A 19,825-nucleotide genomic window follows, 5' to 3' on the forward strand; every position below is an offset into this window, starting at 1 on the left:
GTTGAGCGGTCGTCTGCGGGCCGTGTCACCTACCGTAATTAGCGAACCACAGTGCTGCTCTGTTCCAGGAAGAGGGATGTACCCTGCATTGTCCCTTATTCGCGACATGCTTCACTACACCAGTACAAGTAATGTTAACGGAGGAGTTGTTTCCCTCGATCAGAGCAAGGGATTTGATAGGGTACTACATTCGTTCCTATTCTCTGTCTTAGAAAGGTACGGTTTCCCATCAGAGTTCCGTTCTGTTATAGAACGAATATATACGTCCCATACGAGCAGCCTGGTATTCAACGGTGGAGAGGGCCCTCGCTTTAGGGTAACCTGCGGAGTACGCCAGGGTTGTCCTTTGTCTCCTTCCCTCTTCGTCCTCACTCTTGACACCTTCATTCGTCACGTGATTGCCGATCCTGGCATCCGAGGCTTTCCTGTGCCTGGGGTCGCATCGGTTAAAGTGTCTGCTTATGCAGACGACGTCACCGTGTTCGTACGGGATGAGGCGTCCCTGCGAAACGTGTTCGGGACATTTGCGCAATATTCGGCCTTGTCCGGAGCCCAGCTGAATAGTGCTAAAAGTAAAATCATGGCAGTGGGAAGCTTTACGCTGTCCCGTTCATACGAGCTCATCCCTTGCACATCGTTGCGTATCCTGGGAGTGCGCTTTGACCAAAGAGGAGCGCAGGTCTCCAACTGGGACGACGTTGTCCTAGCAGCGAAAGCTGCCATCCAGTCTGCGCAGGGCTTTTCTTTTTCCTTCGCGGAGCGGAGCTACTTCATTCGGTCGTTCCTCTGTCCCCGTTTGTGGCACCTGGGTCAGGTTCTTCCCCCGCCAGCGAGGATTGTCACCCGGCTGAATGCTATCCTGTTCACTTTCTTTTGGACGGGGAGACAAGCTGTCATTAATCGCCCTACATTGCAGCTCCCCGTAAGTCTTGGTGGCTGGAGCATTCCCGACATTTCAATCATCTGTCACTGCCTGGCACTCAAGGTCTTGTTGAGAGTGCTTAGGGACCCCGACTTGCCTGCACACGGTCTAGCGGTTTACTTTTCTTCATTGTCGTCCCGTTTTCTTCCTAACATTCCAACTTTGGGGAATCTTGCACGAGCTGAACAGCCGCACCAGCTACACGGTTCGCTCATCACCTTTTACCGTCGTATCCAGCCCCACCTTAGAGGAAGGGACGTTCTTGAGGTTCCAGCAGTTCGCGTATCAGAGCGCCTAGCCCTGGAAAACCAAGATGCTCGTCACCGGCTCCAGAACATTCGGTTGCCGTTCCGAAGCCGTATGTTCACCGAGGTCCCGGCTCCGACTCGCGACTTCATGTGGCTGGCGTGGTGGGATGCTCTCCCCACCCAGGACAGGCTCGCCAGAATGCGCATCACTGCCAGCGCTGCTTGTTGTTTCTGTAGAGCACAGGAGACGTTGCACCACACCTTGTACGAGTGTCCTGTTTCAAGAGTGTTCTGGGCACGCGTCTCTCGTTGTCTTTCACTTAGGTGTCCGCTGCAGTGGCACGAGCTTCGTTGGCCATCGCGGTCCGCTACCCACCGTCTGACCAAACTCGTCACACTCATCGGATTCCAGGTCTTGTGGAGCGCACGTGCTAGATCTCTCTTTGGACGCAGGAGGTTCTTGCCTGTATTGGCTGCCGTCGCTTCCCTCCGCTGTCGATTGCGCACGTACTTGGTCGAGGAGCTCCACAGTGGTGATACCGATGCATTCTGCAACAGGTGGCTTGTTCCCCACGTTTTCACACTTTCACGCACTCTCCTTATGTTCCACAATCACTGAACATCTCAAAGCATAGCTGAAAAGGCGAAGGAGAACTCTTCTGTAATTTGAGGAAATAGTTTACCTATAATGCAGTGATAAGTTTTCATTGTTACTTGCGTGACTTCGTGTTTGTGAAAGTGTCTTTGCTCATGTTGTAGATATTCATATTTTCATTGTACATAACTCATTGTTATCCTGCATTGTATGTTTTTGATTCGTGTTTGAGAAATAAATTTTCTTTCGCCTTTTACTAAAGATCACCGTGGAGGGGGACAGCACAATGAGCTTCTAGACAATTTTTGATAGGCCTAACCCGTTTGGGGAAGGCTACATCATTCAATTCAAAGAGAAAACATGCGTCCAGGTCGGACGTGTCCTGACCGGCCACACCCCCAGCCCAAAACAGATAAAAGAAATAGAGGAAAAGAAAGAAAACAAAATTTAAAAAATTCAAAGAGAAAACATGCGTCCAGGTCGGACGTGTCCTGACCGGCCACACCCGGACCCCCAAAACAAGTCAAACAAATAAAGGAAAAGAAAGAGAGAGAGACGGGACTCCACCACTTTGCGTCTCATATGTTTTAAATAGGGCATCGACGAACGTGGAAAATTCAGGACATATGCTCTGGTCTCCCTTCAAATCCGCGTATTGATCTTTCGCCTTTTACTAAAGATCACCGTGGAGGGGGACAGCACAATGAGCTTCTAGACAATTTTTGATAGGCCTAACCCGTTTGGGGAAGGCTACATCATTCAATTCAAAGAGAAAACATGCGTCCAGGTCGGACGTGTCCTGACCGGCCACACCCCCAGCCCAAAACAGATAAAAGAAATAGAGGAAAAGAAAGAAAACAAAATTTAAAAAATTCAAAGAGAAAACATGCGTCCAGGTCGGACGTGTCCTGACCGGCCACACCCGGACCCCCAAAACAAGTCAAACAAATAAAGGAAAAGAAAGAGAGAGAGACGGGACTCCACCACTTTGCGTCTCATATGTTTTAAATAGGGCATCGACGAACGTGGAAAATTCAGGACATATGCTCTGGTCTCCCTTCAAATCCGCGTATTGATCTTTCGCCTTTTACTAAAGATCACCGTGGAGGGGGACAGCACAATGAGCTTCTAGACAATTTTTGATAGGCCTAACCCGTTTGGGGAAGGCTACATCATTCAATTCAAAGAGAAAACATGCGTCCAGGTCGGACGTGTCCTGACCGGCCACACCCCCAGCCCAAAACAGATAAAAGAAATAGAGGAAAAGAAAGAAAACAAAATTTAAAAAATTCAAAGAGAAAACATGCGTCCAGGTCGGACGTGTCCTGACCGGCCACACCCGGACCCCCAAAACAAGTCAAACAAATAAAGGAAAAGAAAGAGAGAGAGACGGGACTCCACCACTTTGCGTCTCATATGTTTTAAATAGGGCATCGACGAACGTGGAAAATTCAGGACATATGCTCTGGTCTCCCTTCAAATCCGCGTATTGATCTTTCGCCTTTTACTAAAGATCACCGTGGAGGGGGACAGCACAATGAGCTTCTAGACAATTTTTGATAGGCCTAACCCGTTTGGGGAAGGCTACATCATTCAATTCAAAGAGAAAACATGCGTCCAGGTCGGACGTGTCCTGACCGGCCACACCCCCAGCCCAAAACAGATAAAAGAAATAGAGGAAAAGAAAGAAAACAAAATTTAAAAAATTCAAAGAGAAAACATGCGTCCAGGTCGGACGTGTCCTGACCGGCCACACCCGGACCCCCAAAACAAGTCAAACAAATAAAGGAAAAGAAAGAGAGAGAGACGGGACTCCACCACTTTGCGTCTCATATGTTTTAAATAGGGCATCGACGAACGTGGAAAATTCAGGACATATGCTCTGGTCTCCCTTCAAATCCGCGTATTGATCTTTCGCCTTTTACTAAAGATCACCGTGGAGGGGGACAGCACAATGAGCTTCTAGACAATTTTTGATAGGCCTAACCCGTTTGGGGAAGGCTACATCATTCAATTCAAAGAGAAAACATGCGTCCAGGTCGGACGTGTCCTGACCGGCCACACCCCCAGCCCAAAACAGATAAAAGAAATAGAGGAAAAGAAAGAAAACAAAATTTTAAAAATTCAAAGAGAAAACATGCGTCCAGGTCGGACGTGTCCTGACCGGCCACACCCGGACCCCCAAAACAAGTCAAACAAATAAAGGAAAAGAAAGAGAGAGAGACGGGACTCCACCACTTTGCGTCTCATATGTTTTAAATAGGGCATCGACGAACGTGGAAAATTCAGGACATATGCTCTGGTCTCCCTTCAAATCCGCGTATTGATCTTTCGCCTTTTACTAAAGATCACCGTGGAGGGGGACAGCACAATGAGCTTCTAGACAATTTTTGATAGGCCTAACCCGTTTGGGGAAGGCTACATCATTCAATTCAAAGAGAAAACATGCGTCCAGGTCGGACGTGTCCTGACCGGCCACACCCGGACCCCCAAAACAAGTCAAACAAATAAAGGAAAAGAAAGAGAGAGAGACGGGACTCCACCACTTTGCGTCTCATATGTTTTAAATAGGGCATCGACGAACGTGGAAAATTCAGGACATATGCTCTGGTCTCCCTTCAAATCCGCGTATTGATCTTTCGCCTTTTACTAAAGATCACCGTGGAGGGGGACAGCACAATGAGCTTCTAGACAATTTTTGATAGGCCTAACCCGTTTGGGGAAGGCTACATCATTCAATTCAAAGAGAAAACATGCGTCCAGGTCGGACGTGTCCTGACCGGCCACACCCCCAGCCCAAAACAGATAAAAGAAATAGAGGAAAAGAAAGAAAACAAAATTTAAAAAATTCAAAGAGAAAACATGCGTCCAGGTCGGACGTGTCCTGACCGGCCACACCCGGACCCCCAAAACAAGTCAAACAAATAAAGGAAAAGAAAGAGAGAGAGACGGGACTCCACCACTTTGCGTCTCATATGTTTTAAATAGGGCATCGACGAACGTGGAAAATTCAGGACATATGCTCTGGTCTCCCTTCAAATCCGCGTATTGATCTTTCGCCTTTTACTAAAGATCACCGTGGAGGGGGACAGCACAATGAGCTTCTAGACAATTTTTGATAGGCCTAACCCGTTTGGGGAAGGCTACATCATTCAATTCAAAGAGAAAACATGCGTCCAGGTCGGACGTGTCCTGACCGGCCACACCCCCAGCCCAAAACAGATAAAAGAAATAGAGGAAAAGAAAGAAAACAAAATTTAAAAAATTCAAAGAGAAAACATGCGTCCAGGTCGGACGTGTCCTGACCGGCCACACCCGGACCCCCAAAACAAGTCAAACAAATAAAGGAAAAGAAAGAGAGAGAGACGGGACTCCACCACTTTGCGTCTCATATGTTTTAAATAGGGCATCGACGAACGTGGAAAATTCAGGACATATGCTCTGGTCTCCCTTCAAATCCGCGTATTGATCTTTCGCCTTTTACTAAAGATCACCGTGGAGGGGGACAGCACAATGAGCTTCTAGACAATTTTTGATAGGCCTAACCCGTTTGGGGAAGGCTACATCATTCAATTCAAAGAGAAAACATGCGTCCAGGTCGGACGTGTCCTGACCGGCCACACCCCCAGCCCAAAACAGATAAAAGAAATAGAGGAAAAGAAAGAAAACAAAATTTTAAAAATTCAAAGAGAAAACATGCGTCCAGGTCGGACGTGTCCTGACCGGCCACACCCGGACCCCCAAAACAAGTCAAACAAATAAAGGAAAAGAAAGAGAGAGAGACGGGACTCCACCACTTTGCGTCTCATATGTTTTAAATAGGGCATCGACGAACGTGGAAAATTCAGGACATATGCTCTGGTCTCCCTTCAAATCCGCGTATTGATCTTTCGCCTTTTACTAAAGATCACCGTGGAGGGGGACAGCACAATGAGCTTCTAGACAATTTTTGATAGGCCTAACCCGTTTGGGGAAGGCTACATCATTCAATTCAAAGAGAAAACATGCGTCCAGGTCGGACGTGTCCTGACCGGCCACACCCGGACCCCCAAAACAAGTCAAACAAATAAAGGAAAAGAAAGAGAGAGAGACGGGACTCCACCACTTTGCGTCTCATATGTTTTAAATAGGGCATCGACGAACGTGGAAAATTCAGGACATATGCTCTGGTCTCCCTTCAAATCCGCGTATTGATCTTTCGCCTTTTACTAAAGATCACCGTGGAGGGGGACAGCACAATGAGCTTCTAGACAATTTTTGATAGGCCTAACCCGTTTGGGGAAGGCTACATCATTCAATTCAAAGAGAAAACATGCGTCCAGGTCGGACGTGTCCTGACCGGCCACACCCCCAGCCCAAAACAGATAAAAGAAATAGAGGAAAAGAAAGAAAACAAAATTTAAAAAATTCAAAGAGAAAACATGCGTCCAGGTCGGACGTGTCCTGACCGGCCACACCCGGACCCCCAAAACAAGTCAAACAAATAAAGGAAAAGAAAGAGAGAGAGACGGGACTCCACCACTTTGCGTCTCATATGTTTTAAATAGGGCATCGACGAACGTGGAAAATTCAGGACATATGCTCTGGTCTCCCTTCAAATCCGCGTATTGATCTTTCGCCTTTTACTAAAGATCACCGTGGAGGGGGACAGCACAATGAGCTTCTAGACAATTTTTGATAGGCCTAACCCGTTTGGGGAAGGCTACATCATTCAATTCAAAGAGAAAACATGCGTCCAGGTCGGACGTGTCCTGACCGGCCACACCCCCAGCCCAAAACAGATAAAAGAAATAGAGGAAAAGAAAGAAAACAAAATTTTAAAAATTCAAAGAGAAAACATGCGTCCAGGTCGGACGTGTCCTGACCGGCCACACCCGGACCCCCAAAACAAGTCAAACAAATAAAGGAAAAGAAAGAGAGAGAGACGGGACTCCACCACTTTGCGTCTCATATGTTTTAAATAGGGCATCGACGAACGTGGAAAATTCAGGACATATGCTCTGGTCTCCCTTCAAATCCGCGTATTGATCTTTCGCCTTTTACTAAAGATCACCGTGGAGGGGGACAGCACAATGAGCTTCTAGACAATTTTTGATAGGCCTAACCCGTTTGGGGAAGGCTACATCATTCAATTCAAAGAGAAAACATGCGTCCAGGTCGGACGTGTCCTGACCGGCCACACCCGGACCCCCAAAACAAGTCAAACAAATAAAGGAAAAGAAAGAGAGAGAGACGGGACTCCACCACTTTGCGTCTCATATGTTTTAAATAGGGCATCGACGAACGTGGAAAATTCAGGACATATGCTCTGGTCTCCCTTCAAATCCGCGTATTGATCTTTCGCCTTTTACTAAAGATCACCGTGGAGGGGGACAGCACAATGAGCTTCTAGACAATTTTTGATAGGCCTAACCCGTTTGGGGAAGGCTACATCATTCAATTCAAAGAGAAAACATGCGTCCAGGTCGGACGTGTCCTGACCGGCCACACCCCCAGCCCAAAACAGATAAAAGAAATAGAGGAAAAGAAAGAAAACAAAATTTTAAAAATTCAAAGAGAAAACATGCGTCCAGGTCGGACGTGTCCTGACCGGCCACACCCGGACCCCCAAAACAAGTCAAACAAATAAAGGAAAAGAAAGAGAGAGAGACGGGACTCCACCACTTTGCGTCTCATATGTTTTAAATAGGGCATCGACGAACGTGGAAAATTCAGGACATATGCTCTGGTCTCCCTTCAAATCCGCGTATTGATCTTTCGCCTTTTACTAAAGATCACCGTGGAGGGGGACAGCACAATGAGCTTCTAGACAATTTTTGATAGGCCTAACCCGTTTGGGGAAGGCTACATCATTCAATTCAAAGAGAAAACATGCGTCCAGGTCGGACATGTCCTGACCGGCCACACCCCCAGCCCAAAACAGATAAAAGAAATAGAGGAAAAGAAAGAAAACAAAATTTAAAAAATTCAAAGAGAAAACATGCGTCCAGGTCGGACGTGTCCTGACCGGCCACACCCGGACCCCCAAAACAAGTCAAACAAATAAAGGAAAAGAAAGAGAGAGAGACGGGACTCCACCACTTTGCGTCTCATATGTTTTAAATAGGGCATCGACGAACGTGGAAAATTCAGGACATATGCTCTGGTCTCCCTTCAAATCCGCGTATTGATCTTTCGCCTTTTACTAAAGATCACCGTGGAGGGGGACAGCACAATGAGCTTCTAGACAATTTTTGATAGGCCTAACCCGTTTGGGGAAGGCTACATCATTCAATTCAAAGAGAAAACATGCGTCCAGGTCGGACGTGTCCTGACCGGCCACACCCCCAGCCCAAAACAGATAAAAGAAATAGAGGAAAAGAAAGAAAACAAAATTTAAAAAATTCAAAGAGAAAACATGCGTCCAGGTCGGACGTGTCCTGACCGGCCACACCCGGACCCCCAAAACAAGTCAAACAAATAAAGGAAAAGAAAGAGAGAGAGACGGGACTCCACCACTTTGCGTCTCATATGTTTTAAATAGGGCATCGACGAACGTGGAAAATTCAGGACATATGCTCTGGTCTCCCTTCAAATCCGCGTATTGATCTTTCGCCTTTTACTAAAGATCACCGTGGAGGGGGACAGCACAATGAGCTTCTAGACAATTTTTGATAGGCCTAACCCGTTTGGGGAAGGCTACATCATTCAATTCAAAGAGAAAACATGCGTCCAGGTCGGACGTGTCCTGACCGGCCACACCCCCAGCCCAAAACAGATAAAAGAAATAGAGGAAAAGAAAGAAAACAAAATTTTAAAAATTCAAAGAGAAAACATGCGTCCAGGTCGGACGTGTCCTGACCGGCCACACCCGGACCCCCAAAACAAGTCAAACAAATAAAGGAAAAGAAAGAGAGAGAGACGGGACTCCACCACTTTGCGTCTCATATGTTTTAAATAGGGCATCGACGAACGTGGAAAATTCAGGACATATGCTCTGGTCTCCCTTCAAATCCGCGTATTGATCTTTCGCCTTTTACTAAAGATCACCGTGGAGGGGGACAGCACAATGAGCTTCTAGACAATTTTTGATAGGCCTAACCCGTTTGGGGAAGGCTACATCATTCAATTCAAAGAGAAAACATGCGTCCAGGTCGGACGTGTCCTGACCGGCCACACCCCCAGCCCAAAACAGATAAAAGAAATAGAGGAAAAGAAAGAAAACAAAATTTAAAAAATTCAAAGAGAAAACATGCGTCCAGGTCGGACGTGTCCTGACCGGCCACACCCGGACCCCCAAAACAAGTCAAACAAATAAAGGAAAAGAAAGAGAGAGAGACGGGACTCCACCACTTTGCGTCTCATATGTTTTAAATAGGGCATCGACGAACGTGGAAAATTCAGGACATATGCTCTGGTCTCCCTTCAAATCCGCGTATTGATCTTTCGCCTTTTACTAAAGATCACCGTGGAGGGGGACAGCACAATGAGCTTCTAGACAATTTTTGATAGGCCTAACCCGTTTGGGGAAGGCTACATCATTCAATTCAAAGAGAAAACATGCGTCCAGGTCGGACGTGTCCTGACCGGCCACACCCCCAGCCCAAAACAGATAAAAGAAATAGAGGAAAAGAAAGAAAAGAAAATTTTAAAAATTCAAAGAGAAAACATGCGTCCAGGTCGGACGTGTCCTGACCGGCCACACCCGGACCCCCAAAACAAGTCAAACAAATAAAGGAAAAGAAAGAGAGAGAGACGGGACTCCACCACTTTGCGTCTCATATGTTTTAAATAGGGCATCGACGAACGTGGAAAATTCAGGACATATGCTCTGGTCTCCCTTCAAATCGGCGTATTGATCTTTCGCCTTTTACTAAAGATCACCGTGGAGGGGGACAGCACAATGAGCTTCTAGACAATTTTTGATAGGCCTAACCCGTTTGGGGAAGGCTACATCATTCAATTCAAAGAGAAAACATGCGTCCAGGTCGGACGTGTCCTGAGCGGCCACACCCCCAGCCCAAAACAGATAAAAGAAATAGAGGAAAAGAAAGAAAACAAAATTTAAAAAATTCAAAGAGAAAACATGCGTCCAGGTTGGACGTGTCCTGACCGGCCACACCCGGACCCCCAAAACAAGTCAAACAAATAAAGGAAAAGAAAGAGAGAGAGACGGGACTCCACCACTTTGCGTCTCATATGTTTTAAATAGGGCATCGACGAACGTGGAAAATTCAGGACATATGCTCTGGTCTCCCTTCAAATCCGCGTATTGATCTTTCGCCTTTTACTAAAGATCACCGTGGAGGGGGACAGCACAATGAGCTTCTAGACAATTTTTGATAGGCCTAACCCGTTTGGGGAAGGCTACATCATTCAATTCAAAGAGAAAACATGCGTCCAGGTCGGACGTGTCCTGACCGGCCACACCCCCAGCCCAAAACAGATAAAAGAAATAGAGGAAAAGAAAGAAAACAAAATTTAAAAAATTCAAAGAGAAAACATGCGTCCAGGTCGGACGTGTCCTGACCGGCCACACCCGGACCCCCAAAACAAGTCAAACAAATAAAGGAAAAGAAAGAGAGAGAGACGGGACTCCACCACTTTGCGTCTCATATGTTTTAAATAGGGCATCGACGAACGTGGAAAATTCAGGACATATGCTCTGGTCTCCCTTCAAATCCGCGTATTGATCTTTCGCCTTTTACTAAAGATCACCGTGGAGGGGGACAGCACAATGAGCTTCTAGACAATTTTTGATAGGCCTAACCCGTTTGGGGAAGGCTACATCATTCAATTCAAAGAGAAAACATGCGTCCAGGTCGGACGTGTCCTGACCGGCCACACCCCCAGCCCAAAACAGATAAAAGAAATAGAGGAAAAGAAAGAAAACAAAATTTAAAAAATTCAAAGAGAAAACATGCGTCCAGGTCGGACGTGTCCTGACCGGCCACACCCGGACCCCCAAAACAAGTCAAACAAATAAAGGAAAAGAAAGAGAGAGAGACGGGACTCCACCACTTTGCGTCTCATATGTTTTAAATAGGGCATCGACGAACGTGGAAAATTCAGGACATATGCTCTGGTCTCCCTTCAAATCCGCGTATTGATCTTTCGCCTTTTACTAAAGATCACCGTGGAGGGGGACAGCACAATGAGCTTCTAGACAATTTTTGATAGGCCTAACCCGTTTGGGGAAGGCTACATCATTCAATTCAAAGAGAAAACATGCGTCCAGGTCGGACGTGTCCTGACCGGCCACACCCCCAGCCCAAAACAGATAAAAGAAATAGAGGAAAAGAAAGAAAACAAAATTTTAAAAATTCAAAGAGAAAACATGCGTCCAGGTCGGACGTGTCCTGACCGGCCACACCCGGACCCCCAAAACAAGTCAAACAAATAAAGGAAAAGAAAGAGAGAGAGACGGGACTCCACCACTTTGCGTCTCATATGTTTTAAATAGGGCATCGACGAACGTGGAAAATTCAGGACATATGCTCTGGTCTCCCTTCAAATCCGCGTATTGATCTTTCGCCTTTTACTAAAGATCACCGTGGAGGGGGACAGCACAATGAGCTTCTAGACAATTTTTGATAGGCCTAACCCGTTTGGGGAAGGCTACATCATTCAATTCAAAGAGAAAACATGCGTCCAGGTCGGACGTGTCCTGACCGGCCACACCAAGACCCCCAAAACAAGTCAAACAAGTGACGGAAAAGAAAGAGAGAGAGACGGGACTCCACCACTTTGCCTCTCAAATGTTTTAAATAGGGCATCGGCGAACGTTGAAAATTCAGGACATATGCTCTGGTCTCCCTTCAAATCCGCGTATTGATCTTTCGCCTTTTACTAAAGATCACCGTGGAGGGGGACAGCACAATGAGCTTCTAGACAATTTTTGATAGGCCTAACCCGTTTGGGGAAGGCTACATCATTCAATTCAAAGAGAAAACATGCGTCCAGGTCGGACGTGTCCTGACCGGCCACACCAAGACCCCCAAAACAAGTCAAACAAGTGAAGGAAAAGAAAGAGAGAGAGACGGGACTCCACCACTTTGCCTCTCAAATGTTTTAAATAGGGCATCGGCGAACGTTGAAAATTCAGGACATATGCTCTGGTCTCCCTTCAAATCCGCGTATTGATCTTTCGCCTTTTACTAAAGATCACCGTGGAGGGGGACAGCACAATGAGCTTCTAGACAATTTTTGATAGGCCTAACCCGTTTGGGGAAGGCTACATCATTCAATTCAAAGAGAAAACATGCGTCCAGGTCGGACGTGTCCTGACCGGCCACACCAAGACCCCCAAAACAAGTCAAACAAGTGACGGAAAAGAAAGAGAGAGAGACGGGACTCCACCACTTTGCCTCTCAAATGTTTTAAATAGGGCATCGGCGAACGTTGAAAATTCAGGACATATGCTCTGGTCTCCCTTCAAATCCGCGTATTGATCTTTCGCCTTTTACTAAAGATCACCGTGGAGGGGGACAGCACAATGAGCTTCTAGACAATTTTTGATAGGCCTAACCCGTTTGGGGAAGGCTACATCATTCAATTCAAAGAGAAAACATGCGTCCAGGTCGGACGTGTCCTGGGTCGGACGTGTCCTGACCGGCCACACCAAGACCCCCAAAACAAGTCAAACAAGTGAAGGAAAAGAAAGAGAGAGAGACGGGACTCCACCACTTTGCCTCTCAAATGTTTTAAATAGGGCATCGGCGAACGTTGAAAATTCAGGACATATGCTCTGGTCTCCCTTCAAATCCGCGTATTGATCTTTCGCCTTTTACTAAAGATCACCGTGGAGGGGGACAGCACAATGAGCTTCTAGACAATTTTTGATAGGCCTAACCCGTTTGGGGAAGGCTACATCATTCAATTCAAAGAGAAAACATGCGTCCAGGTCGGACGTGTCCTGACCGGCCACACCAAGACCCCCAAAACCAAAACAAGTCAAACAAGTGAAGGAAAAGAAAGAGAGAGAGACGGGACTCCACCACTTTGCCTCTCAAATGTTTTAAATAGGGCATCGGCGAACGTTGAAAATTCAGGACATATGCTCTGGTCTCCCTTCAAATCCGCGTATTGATCTTTCGCCTTTTACTAAAGATCACCGTGGAGGGGGACAGCACAATGAGCTTCTAGACAATTTTTGATAGGCCTAACCCGTTTGGGGAAGGCTACATCATTCAATTCAAAGAGAAAACATAACATAGAAAGAACAGAGAAAAACAGAGAAAACAAAACAAAGAGAAAAGAGAAAAGAGAAAAGACGACGACGACGACGCTGCGAAGCGGACGTGTGTTCTGAAGCTCTGGTTAGAAATACTTGTTTACCGCTAAATTCCCAGTTACTTGACGTCGCAGCACCCCGACATGGGTTCCCAAGGGTTCCCTAGGGAGCTGACGGCGCAGCTGCGGCAGGACTTGACGGTGTGCGTCTACGCGGACAGCAGTGTCCGCTACAGGCAAGTGCTGGAGGCTGTTGCCGCTGTTGTCACACTGCGTGACATTCGAACGGTTCGTCCCGCGGGTCGGGGCAAATTCTTCGTGACAGTCCACTCTATGCGGGCTGTAGACCAGTTGCGCACTCTAGGTGCACTCTCCGTTGGGAACAAGGCGTACCCGCTGGTCTCCCTGGCATCGTCGATGAAGGTGGTCTCGATACTGAACCTACCGGCTGAGCTACCTGACGAAGACGTGGAGGCCGCGCTGTCGATGTATGGGAGAATAATCAAGTCCCACAGGGAGAGGTACAGGGATTTTCCCTCCGTAGAGACTGGCACACGCAAGGTGCTCCTGGATGCCACAAAGGAGGTGCCCAACTTCATATCGGTGAGGGGTTTTCAAGCTATGTGCCTGTACAGTGGAATGAGAAAGGTGTGCCGTCGTTGTGGGCAGGAGAGTCACTTCGTGGCAGACTGCTCGACACCTCGGTGTCAGCGTTGTGGTATTTGGGGCCACGAGGCCTCGATCTGCGAAGAGCGATGCCGCAAGTGTGGCGCTGACCACTGGACGACAAGGTGCCGCGTGAAGACATACGCCAGCATCACAGGCGATGACGTCATGGAAACAGTCGGGGACGGAGATCTTCTAGACCCCCGGGAGATCGTTGCCCTGACAACCGAGGCAGTTTCTGCAGCCGAGGCAGAGCATGGGCTCGCACAACCACCTACTGAGGTCGCCACTGCGTCCTCTGAAGTTCTACTGTCAACCAACGAGAAGACCACCGAGTCTTCTGTTTTTCAACAGCTATCCAGCGAGGTCGCCATTGCGTCCTCCGAAGTACGCGAAGAAGAAATGTCTGCAGAAGCAGGCCCGGGAAGGGAGGGAAAAGCACCGGTAGAACCTCTCCTAGAGGAGGTGAGCTCGTACGCAGCAAGCGAAGGATCTGACGTCCCACTGGTCATTGACGAAGGTCATACAGATGAAGATACGTCACACGTACCAAGCTCGTCAGATGGGGACGCCGACGAAGGCTTGCTGCCAGCGAAGAGACCACACATTTCGAGTGATTCACAAGAGTCTTCCTCTCTAACTCAGGAGGAACGTTGGCAGACCGTCGGAAGAGGGGGAGCACGGAAGAAGGCTGACAGCAAGAAGTTGAGACAGAACGTCGACCGTTCTGCCTCATCCCCATCCTCTTAGCCCGCACATAATGAAAGTCCTCACGCTAAATGTCAGAGGGTTGCGACAGCACCGAAAGCAGCGGATGCTAGGATCTCTGCTGGAGTCTTTGGAAGTGCATGTGGCCTGTCTTCAAGAAACTCATTTTTGGAGCCTCCAGGAAGCAAGGGAGTTTGCACGAACAGTTGACGTTGAAGGTTTCTTCAGCTTTGGCACTTCGAGATCAAAGGGAGTGGCCATTCTCATCACGAAGCGATTTTCAGGCAGGGTGTTACGCCACTCCTTCGATTTCGATGGAAGGATTGTGTCTGTCGACCTGTCGCTACAAGGACGTGTCACTCGTCTTGTCACCGTTTACGCCCCGACGGAGTACCAAGCGCGCGACGACTTCTTCCGTCAGGTCGACCCTTACCTACTTGGCAAGAAGAATGCGATTCTTACGGGCGACTTCAACTGTGTCCTAGACGACATACATGATAGAAGAGGAGGCACTCGGAGACAACAGCCATGGAAGTCGAAGGAGCTCAGGCGTCTTGTTCAGGCATTGGACCTCAAAGATGCGTGGACATACATGCATGGCACTACTGAAGGCTTCACCTTCAGGGCGGGAGAACGGCATGTGAGGCTCGACCGTTTCTACGTGACAAGACCTGTGGAAGGCCTTGTCTCCGATTGCACCTTGGTACAGGTCGGCACTTCCGCCTCTTTCTTCTCGGATCATAAGGCCTTAGTTATGGATTTTCGTGACCCGGAGGGCTTCGGGCCGCAACCTACGCCGTGGCGCCTAAACGTGTCTCTCCTTGAAGATGACAGGGTGGTCGCAGACGTCCGTGAATTCCTCGAGACAAGGATGGAGGAAGACCATACGCTCGAGTGGTGGGAAAGCGTGAAAGAAGGCGTTCGAAACATTTTCAAGAGGTGGGGAAAATTGCGTGCTCAGGAGCGCCGGCGGGACATCAAAGTACTCCAAGTCGGTCTCCGTGGCCTTCTGGAATTGGGTCTCTCTTCTCAAGAGGAAGTTTCCGCCTTCAAGGAGTTGCAGGCAGAGCTCTCCGCTCTCTTATGTTACAAGGCGCAGGGGTGGTCAGCAGCGTGTAATCATCAGGGTGTGACTTTCCCCCGAGGACACGCACAAATGAACATTCCGATAACAGATCGCTCGGCACCCGTGCAGTTGCACCGTTTGAACAGAGAAGACGGGTCGACGGCAACCTCTATCGAGGACCTGGTGGAGACCTGCCGCAGCTTCTACGCTAGTCTGTTTGCATGCAAGCCTGTGGACACTTCACTCTGGGAGGACGTCTGCAGTGATTATCAGAGCCTTACTGAAGACCAGTCAGCTGATCTGGATTTTGATATCAGTATCGCCGAACTACATCAGGCCGCCAAGGCAATGAGGAAGGGGAAAACGCCAGGGTCAGACGGCCTCCCCATTGAGTTCTATCTCCGCTTTTGGGATCGCCTCGGAGCACCCCTCAGGGACGTCTATGCCTCTGCTATCGAACGGGGTGTTTTCCATCCCTCAGCACGATGCGGTATCATTAAGCTTCTATGCAAAGACCCCTCGCGCTCAGAAGATCTTTCCGCATGGCGCCCCATAACATTGCTAAACACCGATTATAAGCTCTTCGCAAAGGTGCTCCAGCAACGCCTAGCGCGAGTGATTGATATAGTCATTTCCCCTTCCCAAGCCTGTTCCGTCCCAGGCCGAAGTATACAGCAGCATCTCTTCGCGTTGCGTGATATCTTCTACTGGGTGGCGGACCGACAGTCGTCTGCACTGGTCGCGTCGTTCGACCAGGAGAAGGCCTTCGACCGGGTGGCACACGAATTCCTGTTCTTCATCCTAAACCGGGTTGGTTTCGGCGAACGCTTTCAACGTTTCGTCCGGCTGCTCTACACCGGTGCTGTCAGCCGAGTGTTGGTGAACGGAAGGCCCTCTGCTGAGTTCAACGTGCAGTCTGGGGTGCGCCAGGGGTGTCCCCTATCCCCACTGCTCTACATTCTGGTCTTCGAAGCGGCTATCCGGATGTTGTCAAGGAAGAACCTCATACCTCGCCTTCCCGTTCCTGGAAGTGACCGTTTCCCCACGCTCTTCTCCTACGCCGACGACTTGACGGTGTGCCTGCCGTCCGCCGCAGCAATCGAGCAGGTCCTGCTTTGCCTAGACAAGTACGGCCGTGCCTCCGGTGCCAGGGTGAACGAGCGCAAGTCATCCGTGCTCGCCATCGGAGCGGACTTCCCTTACGGGGATGCATACGGGATACCTGTCAGAGACTCCTGCCGAATCCTTGGAATCCGGTTCAACAGGTCAGGTCCCTTGACTAGTAACTGGGAGATAGCTCTGCGTGACACCGCTCGTCTTCTTGCCTCGCTCTCAACAACACCGGTACGCTTCCGGGAGCGCGCCGACGTGGTGTCTCGACGTGTTTGCTCGAGGTTCTGGTTTTTCGGGACGGCCTTCCAGCCGTCGACAGCAGCTGCGCGACGAGCAAATAGTCTGACCTTCCGATTTTTCTGGAATGGTCGCCCTGAACGGGTGCAGAGGGCTCTTATGCTGAGGCCACCCGCGATGGGAGGGTGGCGGTTTCCGGATGTGCGTCTTTTCTGCGCCGCCTTGGGTCTTGCGTCCCTCTTTGCTATCCTTCGGGACACGAGCCATATCGCCCATGATCTCGCCATCTTCTTTACGGGAACATACATCCGAGATTTCGGCGGTTCCTTCGACTGCACGCGCCCCCACACCGAGCGTCTGCCGACTTTCTACCGTCTCATGCGGCAGCACGCCCTGCGAATACGCCAGCACTTCCCCGACTTGGACTTCCCCTCGTGGCCAATGAGGCAGCTGTATGAAGCTTTGTGTGACATCAGCTTCCCGATCTCGTCATCTCAGCAGACGGAGAATAGGAGCCGCATCGTGTCCCGCCTGGTCGAAGACTCACGGGTCGACATCATGTGGCAACTCTCTCACCAGGTGCTGCCTATAAGAGAACGCCTCTTGCGGTTCAGGATTTCACGGACTGACAGCTGCGTAGTTTGCGGGGCTGTAGAAACCCATCAGCACCTGTTTCATGAGTGCCTAAACGCGGCCGCCATGAGGCGAAGAGTGGCGGACATTTATAGGCTACCAGCAGTATGTTTCGACACGGTGCGGTTCCTGGATCCTATACCTGTGCCCAGCAGGAAGGAACCGGCCTTCGTGCTTCTAGTGTCAGAGGTCTGCTACCAGCTCTGGTGTGCCAGGACTCGCTCCGTCTATGGTGCGCAGCCAACAACCCTGGTCAATTTGATGATGGCTTGCCGCATCGCGCTTAGGACTTGCTTGCAGCCGACCTTAGGCGGCTCGGCCGAGACGGATTCCGGCGCCGGTGGAGGAGCCATTGTAATCTCTTTGTACTCACCAATGGTGAAATCATCATCAAATTATGATTCGGCCACGACCGCTCGCTGAACTGTCTTCGCTGTGTTGTGCTTTTCTGTGCATGAGTAGGCCTACTCACCTAACGTTGTATAGTGTATAGTGTTGTAGTGTATAGTGTTTTGTATAGTGTGTGTTGTAGTGTGAAGTGTGGTATATCGTACAATGTACAATGTAGAATAATGTAAGGTATAATATAGCGTACAGCGTGTAGTGTAGTGTGGTGCAGTGGTATTGTATGGTATTGTACAGAGACGCTTGTTGAGAGTTGCCGGTTTATTCATTGTATATTAGTTGGCAATGTGTGGTTCCTTTGTGCATGCGGGTTTTTGCTATCTTTGGACTAGGCTTTAGGTCTTTGTTTACTCTTTCAATAAACATTTACTAAAGATCACCGTGGAGGGGGACAGCACAATGAGCTTCTAGACAATTTTTGATAGGCCTAACCCGTTTGGGGAAGGCTACATCATTCAATTCAAAGAGAAAACATGCGTCCAGCTAGGACGTGTCCTGACCGGCCACACCCCCTGCCCAAAACAGATAAAAGAAATAGAGGAAAAGAAAGAAAACAAAATTCAAAAAAATCAAAGAGAGAAGATGCGTCCAGGTCGGATGTGTCCTGACCGGCTACACCCGGACCCCCCAAACAAGTCAAACAAATAAAGGAAAAGAAAGAGAGAGAGACGGGACTCCACCACTTTGCCTCTCAAATGTTTTGAATAGGGCATCGACGAACGTTGAAAGTTCAGGACATACGCTCTGGTCTCCCTTCAAATCCGCGTATTGATCTTTCGCCTTCCTTTCGACGACGACGACGAAGTATCGAACAGACGTTTGGCTCCATCGCTCCTGGCTTATTTTGGACAAATTTTCATTGAAAACAGGGTAATATTCACTCCAGAAGTGGGGAGCCTCTTCCTGGGCCCACCGTGGAAGATGGCAGCCCAACACCGAGCGAACCGTGAGTTCAGTTTTTTCTTGGAGGCGGACCGGGATATCCGCATGAGTGATGTGCTACAGAGCATGCTAAAGAATGTCGGAGTTCAGGCATCGAGGGGGATTAACCCATTTGGACACGGTAAATTTGCCATCTCAGTGTGGACGAGGAAGGCGGCGGAGGCCCTAGAAGCCAAAGGGACGTTGGAGGTGAAGGGACGAAGCTTCACGTTGGTTCCTTGCGAAAGGAACACCAAGACAATTTCACTGCATTTTCTGCCAGTTGAAGTGCCTGATGAGGAAGTAGAAGCTGAATTTAGGAAGTTTGGCCAAGTAATAACGGTGAAGAGGGATTATTTCCAAGAGGCGCCAACAATTGAACGGGGCAGCCGACGTGTCGTCATGATCATGGACCGAGAGGTCCCAAATTTCGTGGTCATCGATGGTTTCCAAACCATGTGCGTATACGCCGGGATGCGCAAGACATGCCGTCGTTGGGGGCAGGCTGGGCATTTTTCCTTCAATTGCAGGACGGAGTACTGTGGGAGGTGCAGTGAATATGGGCACTTGGCTAGGGAATGCTCGGCGCCATGCAAAAAGTGCGGGAGTGACCATGCAACGTCGGCCTGCACGATGGAGTCGTACGCCAGCGTGACAGGTCAACAGGAGAAGACGGTGGAGATTATCGAAGACGCCATGGTGACTGATGTTGCCGTGGATGGAGGCAAGGTATTAGACTGGACAGAGGCAGCGGCGGAGAGCTCTACACAGGATGTGACTCATGCTCATGTGGAAGAGGAAGCCACTCAGGCTAATGTGGAAGAGGAAGCGGCTCAAGCTAATGAGGAAGCGAAGAAGAGCCAGCCTCTTGATGTTGTGAGTCGGGAGGGCTCGTTGAAAGCCGTGCCCGAGGAGGTGGGCGTCGATGCTAGCAGCGATGCAACTAAGAATGATGACCAGGTCAGGGACACGCTGGAATCGCAGGACAGCTCGTCTGCGAAATCAACAACGGGGGACCAGGTGGCAGTCAACATCGCTCAGGATGATGTGGGAAGTCAGGACTCTGAGATGGTCGACGCTGAGGGCAAGGGCGAGTTCTC

The 19,825-nt window shown here is 49.2% G+C and overlaps 28 non-coding genes and 1 pseudogene across 28 annotated transcripts; all 29 read left to right on the plus strand.

The window, feature by feature from the left end:
- The first annotated feature begins 1,953 nt into the window (after positions 1 to 1,953).
- Positions 1,954 to 2,096, plus strand: LOC135379626 (U5 spliceosomal RNA; annotated as a pseudogene).
- A 295-nt stretch (positions 2,097 to 2,391) lies between these two features.
- LOC135380070 (U5 spliceosomal RNA) lies at positions 2,392 to 2,513 on the plus strand. The gene has a single exon (XR_010419508.1). It is a non-coding gene; the product is annotated as a U5 spliceosomal RNA (small nuclear RNA).
- A 295-nt stretch (positions 2,514 to 2,808) lies between these two features.
- Positions 2,809 to 2,930, plus strand: LOC135380072 (U5 spliceosomal RNA). Its single transcript, XR_010419509.1, has one exon. It is a non-coding gene; the product is annotated as a U5 spliceosomal RNA (small nuclear RNA).
- Positions 2,931 to 3,225: 295 nt separating this feature from the next.
- LOC135380073 (U5 spliceosomal RNA) lies at positions 3,226 to 3,347 on the plus strand. Its single transcript, XR_010419510.1, has one exon. It is a non-coding gene; the product is annotated as a U5 spliceosomal RNA (small nuclear RNA).
- Positions 3,348 to 3,642: 295 nt separating this feature from the next.
- LOC135380074 (U5 spliceosomal RNA) lies at positions 3,643 to 3,764 on the plus strand. Its single transcript, XR_010419511.1, has one exon. It is a non-coding gene; the product is annotated as a U5 spliceosomal RNA (small nuclear RNA).
- A 295-nt stretch (positions 3,765 to 4,059) lies between these two features.
- LOC135380075 (U5 spliceosomal RNA) lies at positions 4,060 to 4,181 on the plus strand. The gene has a single exon (XR_010419512.1). It is a non-coding gene; the product is annotated as a U5 spliceosomal RNA (small nuclear RNA).
- A 186-nt stretch (positions 4,182 to 4,367) lies between these two features.
- LOC135380076 (U5 spliceosomal RNA) lies at positions 4,368 to 4,489 on the plus strand. The gene has a single exon (XR_010419513.1). It is a non-coding gene; the product is annotated as a U5 spliceosomal RNA (small nuclear RNA).
- Positions 4,490 to 4,784: 295 nt separating this feature from the next.
- On the plus strand, positions 4,785 to 4,906 carry LOC135380077 (U5 spliceosomal RNA). Its single transcript, XR_010419514.1, has one exon. It is a non-coding gene; the product is annotated as a U5 spliceosomal RNA (small nuclear RNA).
- A 295-nt stretch (positions 4,907 to 5,201) lies between these two features.
- LOC135380078 (U5 spliceosomal RNA) lies at positions 5,202 to 5,323 on the plus strand. Its single transcript, XR_010419515.1, has one exon. It is a non-coding gene; the product is annotated as a U5 spliceosomal RNA (small nuclear RNA).
- Positions 5,324 to 5,618: 295 nt separating this feature from the next.
- Positions 5,619 to 5,740, plus strand: LOC135380079 (U5 spliceosomal RNA). The gene has a single exon (XR_010419516.1). It is a non-coding gene; the product is annotated as a U5 spliceosomal RNA (small nuclear RNA).
- A 186-nt stretch (positions 5,741 to 5,926) lies between these two features.
- On the plus strand, positions 5,927 to 6,048 carry LOC135380080 (U5 spliceosomal RNA). Its single transcript, XR_010419517.1, has one exon. It is a non-coding gene; the product is annotated as a U5 spliceosomal RNA (small nuclear RNA).
- A 295-nt stretch (positions 6,049 to 6,343) lies between these two features.
- Positions 6,344 to 6,465, plus strand: LOC135380081 (U5 spliceosomal RNA). Its single transcript, XR_010419518.1, has one exon. It is a non-coding gene; the product is annotated as a U5 spliceosomal RNA (small nuclear RNA).
- A 295-nt stretch (positions 6,466 to 6,760) lies between these two features.
- On the plus strand, positions 6,761 to 6,882 carry LOC135380083 (U5 spliceosomal RNA). Its single transcript, XR_010419520.1, has one exon. It is a non-coding gene; the product is annotated as a U5 spliceosomal RNA (small nuclear RNA).
- Positions 6,883 to 7,068: 186 nt separating this feature from the next.
- Positions 7,069 to 7,190, plus strand: LOC135380084 (U5 spliceosomal RNA). Its single transcript, XR_010419521.1, has one exon. It is a non-coding gene; the product is annotated as a U5 spliceosomal RNA (small nuclear RNA).
- Positions 7,191 to 7,485: 295 nt separating this feature from the next.
- Positions 7,486 to 7,607, plus strand: LOC135380086 (U5 spliceosomal RNA). The gene has a single exon (XR_010419522.1). It is a non-coding gene; the product is annotated as a U5 spliceosomal RNA (small nuclear RNA).
- A 295-nt stretch (positions 7,608 to 7,902) lies between these two features.
- LOC135380087 (U5 spliceosomal RNA) lies at positions 7,903 to 8,024 on the plus strand. Its single transcript, XR_010419523.1, has one exon. It is a non-coding gene; the product is annotated as a U5 spliceosomal RNA (small nuclear RNA).
- A 295-nt stretch (positions 8,025 to 8,319) lies between these two features.
- On the plus strand, positions 8,320 to 8,441 carry LOC135380088 (U5 spliceosomal RNA). The gene has a single exon (XR_010419524.1). It is a non-coding gene; the product is annotated as a U5 spliceosomal RNA (small nuclear RNA).
- Positions 8,442 to 8,736: 295 nt separating this feature from the next.
- Positions 8,737 to 8,858, plus strand: LOC135380090 (U5 spliceosomal RNA). The gene has a single exon (XR_010419526.1). It is a non-coding gene; the product is annotated as a U5 spliceosomal RNA (small nuclear RNA).
- A 295-nt stretch (positions 8,859 to 9,153) lies between these two features.
- Positions 9,154 to 9,275, plus strand: LOC135380091 (U5 spliceosomal RNA). Its single transcript, XR_010419527.1, has one exon. It is a non-coding gene; the product is annotated as a U5 spliceosomal RNA (small nuclear RNA).
- Positions 9,276 to 9,570: 295 nt separating this feature from the next.
- Positions 9,571 to 9,692, plus strand: LOC135379225 (U5 spliceosomal RNA). The gene has a single exon (XR_010418728.1). It is a non-coding gene; the product is annotated as a U5 spliceosomal RNA (small nuclear RNA).
- A 295-nt stretch (positions 9,693 to 9,987) lies between these two features.
- On the plus strand, positions 9,988 to 10,109 carry LOC135380092 (U5 spliceosomal RNA). Its single transcript, XR_010419528.1, has one exon. It is a non-coding gene; the product is annotated as a U5 spliceosomal RNA (small nuclear RNA).
- Positions 10,110 to 10,404: 295 nt separating this feature from the next.
- LOC135380093 (U5 spliceosomal RNA) lies at positions 10,405 to 10,526 on the plus strand. Its single transcript, XR_010419529.1, has one exon. It is a non-coding gene; the product is annotated as a U5 spliceosomal RNA (small nuclear RNA).
- Positions 10,527 to 10,821: 295 nt separating this feature from the next.
- Positions 10,822 to 10,943, plus strand: LOC135380094 (U5 spliceosomal RNA). The gene has a single exon (XR_010419530.1). It is a non-coding gene; the product is annotated as a U5 spliceosomal RNA (small nuclear RNA).
- A 295-nt stretch (positions 10,944 to 11,238) lies between these two features.
- LOC135380096 (U5 spliceosomal RNA) lies at positions 11,239 to 11,360 on the plus strand. The gene has a single exon (XR_010419531.1). It is a non-coding gene; the product is annotated as a U5 spliceosomal RNA (small nuclear RNA).
- A 186-nt stretch (positions 11,361 to 11,546) lies between these two features.
- On the plus strand, positions 11,547 to 11,668 carry LOC135380097 (U5 spliceosomal RNA). Its single transcript, XR_010419532.1, has one exon. It is a non-coding gene; the product is annotated as a U5 spliceosomal RNA (small nuclear RNA).
- A 186-nt stretch (positions 11,669 to 11,854) lies between these two features.
- LOC135380098 (U5 spliceosomal RNA) lies at positions 11,855 to 11,976 on the plus strand. The gene has a single exon (XR_010419533.1). It is a non-coding gene; the product is annotated as a U5 spliceosomal RNA (small nuclear RNA).
- A 186-nt stretch (positions 11,977 to 12,162) lies between these two features.
- Positions 12,163 to 12,284, plus strand: LOC135380099 (U5 spliceosomal RNA). The gene has a single exon (XR_010419534.1). It is a non-coding gene; the product is annotated as a U5 spliceosomal RNA (small nuclear RNA).
- A 202-nt stretch (positions 12,285 to 12,486) lies between these two features.
- LOC135380100 (U5 spliceosomal RNA) lies at positions 12,487 to 12,608 on the plus strand. The gene has a single exon (XR_010419535.1). It is a non-coding gene; the product is annotated as a U5 spliceosomal RNA (small nuclear RNA).
- Positions 12,609 to 12,800: 192 nt separating this feature from the next.
- Positions 12,801 to 12,922, plus strand: LOC135380102 (U5 spliceosomal RNA). The gene has a single exon (XR_010419536.1). It is a non-coding gene; the product is annotated as a U5 spliceosomal RNA (small nuclear RNA).
- Positions 12,923 to 19,825: the final 6,903 nt, after the last annotated feature.

This window comes from Ornithodoros turicata, chromosome 1 (assembly GCF_037126465.1).
Source record: "Ornithodoros turicata isolate Travis chromosome 1, ASM3712646v1, whole genome shotgun sequence".
NCBI lineage: Eukaryota > Metazoa > Arthropoda > Arachnida > Ixodida > Argasidae > Ornithodoros > Ornithodoros turicata.